We start from the raw sequence: 6,460 nt of genomic DNA, 5'->3' as shown, positions 1-6,460 counted from the left end.
TTACTAAATATATATTTAAATAATCATTTGATGTCTATCAATAAGGGTTCTGGCTGACACTTTGGGCAAGAAATAAAATCCCATACCCAGAATAGATACTTATACCTGAGGAAATAAGCAACTAGTCTCCCAAGGTAGAAGGATCTCCACAAAGGACTTAGTATCGGTTTCTCTTGCTGGCATTCAGAGGCAGCAATAGCTAGATTAGTCTTGGTAAGTGGGAAGACCATGTGTCGAACCTGTGCTACCCTCCATTCATGTGCCTATCATCCCAGTTCTGGGGTGGCCCATGTTGAAGTTTAGTTAAAATCAACCAGACAAGTCAGTTTGTCTGTTTGGTTCTTTAGTGGTTCTTCAGTGGAAGATGCTTTCTGGAAGGCATTAACATATGATTCAAATATATTCTCAATTAGTTACTACTCTTATATCCATCCACATTCCTTATTCCAGACTTTCTTATCTCCCATGATTCAAACTTTCTATTTCTACAACCCTAATTAGCTCACCAGACCATTTTCACTACCCATGAATACATGTACAGTCAGCCCTTCATATCAATGGGTTCTATATATATAAAACACACACACACACGTGTGTGTGTGTGTGTATATATATGTGTGTGTATATATATATATATATATATTTTTTTTTTTTTTTTGAGATGGAGTTTCCCTCTTGTTGACCAGGCTGGAGTACAATGGCACAATCTCAGCTCACTGCAACCTCTGCCTCCTGGGTTTAAGCAATTCTTCTGCCTCAGCCTCCCAAGTATCTGGGATTACAGTCATGTACCACCATGCACAGCTAATTTTGTATTTTTAATAGAGACAGGGTTTCACCATGTTGATAAGGCTAGCCTTGAACTCCTGACCTCAGATGATCCACCCACTTCGACCTCCCAAACTGCTGGGATTACAGGCGTGAGTCACTGTGCTCAGTTGAAAATATTTTTAAAGAAAGGATGATGTGTCTGTATCAAACACGTATAGAAATTTTTCTTTTCATTATTCCCTAAACAATATAGTATAACATAGTATGAAAACATAGTATTTTTATTGTATTGTGTATTATAACTAATCTAGAGATGATTAAAGTATATGGGACAATGTGCATGGGTTAATGTAAATACTACGCTTTTTATATAAGGGATTTGAATATCTAGTGATTTTGGTATCTGTTGTGGGGGGTGGGTAGGGAGGGATCTTGAAACAAATCTCCCATGGATACTGGCCACTTCTTATTTTAAATAAAGTAGATGACCTAGTGTATTGCTCTCAGCTCCACCCATTAGGAAATATTTTCCCTCCCCACTTTTTCAAGGACATTCCAGACAGTGCCTACAATACAGTCATTATTCCTTTCCAGAACTGTCCCATATTCTGAATTGACATCAGCAGCCCAAGCTTAGTTTTTTTCTACATCTCTTAGCTGGTCATTCAATAACTCGTATAAAGCAATAGATGTGAGCTGAGAGAAGACCAAGGTTACAATGGTGGTGGGTGACATACGCATCAGAGCTACTTGCGCAATTATTTTCTGGGGATCAATATGAGAATAGTGTGAGCTCAGCTCAAAAGATAAAGTGTTTTTTGTTTTTTTGCCTTTCTCAAAAATGGCAGATTAGAGGCTTTATTTGCACACTTCACATACTTGGAAATAGCAAAATAATGTGTAGAGATTCACACCGTGAACATTTATCCAAGAAGGAGCACAGGAGCTTAACATAAAAATAAAAAATAAAAAAATAAAAAAAGAGTACTTTAAAGAGTACAGTGGGCAGCAGCCTGCTCTGCAGGTTCAGCAGAAACTTGTGAGTGAGTCCCCACTGTATGAGAGGAGGAGAGACTGTCTCTGTGATATACATTCCCACTGAGGAGTCAGGCAATCCAGGCCATGGGGGAGCTCCTTGAGCTCACCAAGTTTTGCAGCTGACATGGGAAGCAGAGGGGAGACCCAGAGGTGTATCAGCAGAAAAATGTGTTTCATGCCAGATTCAGGTGCCATAGACAGAAGGCAGCCATTTCAGATTCTAACTCATAGGGGTCTGTGATAAAATCTGACAATCAGCATAGGCAGCAGTTATTGGCTGGGTAGGTCTCTGGACTGAGATTTGTGACTTAGTCTTGAATGGAGGAGGAACTCACACAGCCAGAACTGAGAGGTGAGAGTGACGTGCAAACAGAACTGGGAGTGATGTGGCCTTTAAGCCACAGTGTTTTTCCAGGCCAGGAGTCTCCGGCCTGGGGCAGTTTCCTGAACTGAGAACAGTCTGCTTGGGAATTGGCTGATTGTTTAAGCTTATTGCAAGCAGCAGGCTACAGTAGGGAGCTCTGCCAGGCGAAAAGCAGGGAAGTAAGGCAGATCCCACTACGACCTGCTAAGCTGCCAAACTGCCTCTCATTCCCTGTGCTGGCCCTTTGGCACAGCAGAGATTTCTCCACTCCTCCCTGGAGTGATGTTCCAGAGGCCTTCTGTTCTCTCTTGGAGCTGGTGCTTGCACCTGGAGTTGGGGAGCCCAGGCACAGACTTGTATGGCCAAGCCCCACCCAGCTTTGCCCCCCTCCACTCACCTCAGAGGCAAAGCAGAGTACCAGGACCCCTGGGAGTTCCTGGCCCAGCACATCTCTTGGGACATTAGAGTACTTCTTCTAATTAGCAAAGGTTAAACATAGGCTTTGCTGCCACCAACACAGCTGGCTGTCACCTGCAAGAGCCACCCATAGGAAATTACAATATCTGCTGATGCAATTGCATAGCATTTGGGAGGGAGACAAGCTTTGCACAGCCTCTGGTCTCACCATTTCTGACACCACTCCAGCTATTCAGACAGCCCTGAGCCCACTCACCCAACCAGTATATTACTACTATAACTTGTATTTGAGAAAGCCACCACACTAAGGCTATTTATAACCAACAAAATCATAAGGAGTTTACGTCAAGCCCTACCGCTTCCACCAGGGCTGGTAATTGTGCCTGCCATTGGGAGACCTAAGGGCAGGCCTGCCCGGTCCAACCCCACCAAACTTTACCCTTTCTCTGGAACTGAGATTGGATGCCAGGCCACTAAGCATTTATATGATGAGCCCACTGTCTGAGGCACCAGACAGCTTTTCCTGGTAACTAAGATAGAACACAAATTCTGCGACCACTGCAGCCAGCTTTTACCTGCATTTGCAACCTTCTGCCTGAAGGTTGAACTACACAACTCTGTCCAAAATCTGCCCACACAAGTGCACAGCACTTGGGAACAAGATGTCTTAAGATCACCGCCATCCCAGCTGTACAGGAGACTGTGAGCCTGCTCAAATGCCCAGTACATCACTACTACAACCAACATTTGAGAAAGTCACCACACTAAGGCTATGTATAACTAAGGAATTCATAAAGAGCTTTTGTTACTGCTAGGGCCCAGAAGCAAAGCCAAATGACCCTATCTACACATTATATTCATATCCTGAAGGCAACATTTTAAAAAGGCTAATCTAAATGAAAGTAAATTCAAAAATAAGAAGTGCAGTTTCTCCAGATGAGAAGGAACCAACATAACAATTTTGGAAGTATGAAAAAAACAGTGTGTTGCAACATCCCCAAAGGATTTTACTAACCCTCCAGCAATAGATGCTAACAAAAATGAGGCATTTGAAATATCACATAAAGAATTCAAAATATGACTCTTAAAGAAACTCAGTGAGATTCACAAAAAAGTTGAAAGCCAATACAAAGAAATCAGAAAATCAATCGAGGATATGATAGATACCAAAGAGATAGTTATTTAAAAAATAAACAGAACTTCTGGAAATATAAAATGCATTGAATGAATTACAAAATACAATTGAAAACTTCAGAAATAGACTGGAGCAAGCAGAGAAAGGAATCTCAGAACCTGAAGGCATGTCTTTTGAATTAACCTAGTCAGACGAAAGCAAACAAAAATAATTTTTTAAAATGAGCTAAGCCTTTAAAAAGCCTGGGACTACATAAACCATCCAAACCTATAAATAATAGGTATTCCCAAGGGAAAAGATAAAATGTTTGAAAAATCTATGATAGGAAATAACTTAGGAAAAATTCAGTAGTCTAGCAAGAGATCAAGACATCCAAGTACAAGAGGCTCAAAGAACTCCAAGAAAATATATTGCAAGAAGGACCTCATCTTGGCTATTTGGTCTCTCTTTTGATCCCATATTAATTTTAAAATAGTATTTTAAAATAATTCTGTGAAGAATGTCAGTGGTGGTTTAATGGGAATAGCATTGAATCTATGAATTACTTTGGGCAGTGTGGCCATTTTAATAATATTGATTCTTCCTATCCATGAACATGGAATGTTTTTCCATTTGTTTGTGTCATCTCTGATTTCTTTGAGCAGTAGTTTTCAGTTAGCCTTGTAGAGACTTTTCACTTCCTTTGTTAGCTGTATTCCTAGGTATTTTATTCATTTTGTGACAGTTGTTAATGGGAATTCATTTGCGATTTGGCTCTTGGCTTGACTGTTGTTGGTGTATAGGAACGCTAGCTTGGCTTGGCCATTGTTGACATATAGGAATGCTAGCAGTTATTGCACATTGATTTTGTATCCTGAGACTTTGCTGAAGTTGCCCATCAGCTTAAGAAGCTTTTGGGCTGGGATGACGGAGTTTTCTAGATATAAGATCATGTCATCTGAAAACAAGAATAGTTTGATTTCCTCTCTTCCTGTTTGAATCTCTTTTACTTCTTTCTCTTGCCTGATTGCCCTGGCCAGAACTTCCAATACTATTTTGAATAGGAGTGATGAGAGAGGGCATCATGCTGGTTTTCAAGGGAATGCTTCCAGCTTTTGCCCATTAAGTATGATATCGGCTGTGGGCTTGTCATAGATGGTCTTATTATTTTGAGGTATGTTCCTTCGATATCTAGTTTATTGAGAGTTTTTAACTTGAAGAGGTGTTGAATTTTATTGAAAGCCTTTTCTGTGTCTATTGAGATATTCACGGGGCCTCTGTTTTTAGTTCTGTTTATGTGATAAATAACATTTATTGATTTGTGTATGTTGAAACAAACTTGCATTCTCAGGATGAAGCCTACTTAATCATAATGGATAAGCTTTTTGATGTGCTGCTGGATTTGCTTTGCCAGTATTTTGCTGAAGTTTTTGTATGGACGTTTATCAAGGATATTGGCCTGAAGTTTTCTTTTGTTGTTGTTTTTGTGTCTCTGCCAGGTTTTGGCATCAGGATGATGCTGGCCTCATAGAATGAGTTAGGAAGGAGTTGCTCCTTTTCCATTTTTGGAATACTTTCAGTAGAAATAGTACCAGCTTTTCTTTGTGTATCTGGTAGAATTCAGCTGTAAATTCCTCTAGTCCTTGGCTTTTTTTGGTTGGTAGGCTATTTATTACTAACTCAATTTCAGAACTCATTATTGATCCATTCAGGGATTCAGTTAAGCTGGAGGCATGATGTTACCCAACTTCAAACTATGCTACAGTAACCAAAACAACATGGTACTGGTACACAAGCAGACACATAGACCAATGAAACAAAATAGAGAACCCAGAAATAAGACTGCACACCTACAACAATCTGATCTTTGACAAACCTGACAAAAGCAAGCAATGGAGAAAGGATTCCCTACTTAACACGTGGTGCTGGAATAACTGGCTAACCATATGGAGAATATTGAAACTGGACTCTTCATTCCATCATATACAAAAATCAACTCAAGATGGATTAAAGACTTAAATATAAAACCCACAACTATAAAAACCCTGGAAGACCACCATTCAATACTAATACCATTCAAGACATAGGCATGGGCAAATATTTCATGTTGAATGCCAAAAGCAATTGCAACAAAAGCAAAATTACAAATGGGATTTAATTAAAATAAAGAATTTCTGCATAGCAAAAGAAACTATCAACAAAGTAAACAGACAACCTACAAAATGGGAAAAAATTTTTGCAAACTATGTATCTGAAAAAGGTCTAATTTCCAGTATCTATAAGGAGCCTAATTAAATTTACAGGAAAAAACAATCCCATTAAAAAGTTTAAAGTAAAAGGGCAAACGACATGAACAGATACTTTTCAAAAGAAGGCATACATGTGGCCAACAATCATATGAAAAGAAGCTCAACACCACTGATCATTAGAGAAATGGAAATCAAAACCGCAATGAGATACTGTCTCACAGAAGTCAAAATGACTATTCCTAAAAAGTCAAAAAATAACAGACACTGGTGAGGTTGTGGAGAAATAGGAAGGATTTTACACTGTTCATGGGAGTGTAAATTAGTTCAAGCATTGTGGAAGACAGTGTGGCAATTCCTCCAAGATCTAACAACAGAAATATCATTTGACCCAGCAATCCCATTACTGGGCATATACCCAAAGGAATATAAATCATTCCATTATAAAGACACATGCTCATGTATGTTCACTGCAGCACTATTCACAATAGCAAAGGCATGGAATTAACC

The 6,460-nt window shown here is 39.5% G+C and overlaps 1 long non-coding RNA gene across 1 annotated transcript; it reads right to left on the bottom strand.

Annotated features, from left to right (window-relative positions):
* Window positions 1-1,506: 1,506 nt before the first annotated feature.
* Window positions 1,507-6,022, bottom strand: LOC116556547. The gene is made up of 3 exons (XR_004271068.1): window positions 5,913-6,022; window positions 2,392-2,396; window positions 1,507-1,517 (listed from the first exon to the last, which is right to left on the bottom strand). It is a non-coding gene; the product is annotated as an uncharacterized LOC116556547 (long non-coding RNA).
* Between the last annotated feature and the right edge of the window lie 438 nt (window positions 6,023-6,460).

Source organism: Sapajus apella, unplaced genomic scaffold (assembly GCF_009761245.1).
Source record: "Sapajus apella isolate SASKATOON/1434 unplaced genomic scaffold, GSC_monkey_1.0 scaffold17, whole genome shotgun sequence".
Taxonomy (NCBI): Eukaryota; Metazoa; Chordata; class Mammalia; order Primates; family Cebidae; genus Sapajus; species Sapajus apella.
Note: the sequence above shows the minus strand (reverse complement) of the source record. Positions and strands in the feature narration are given on the sequence as shown.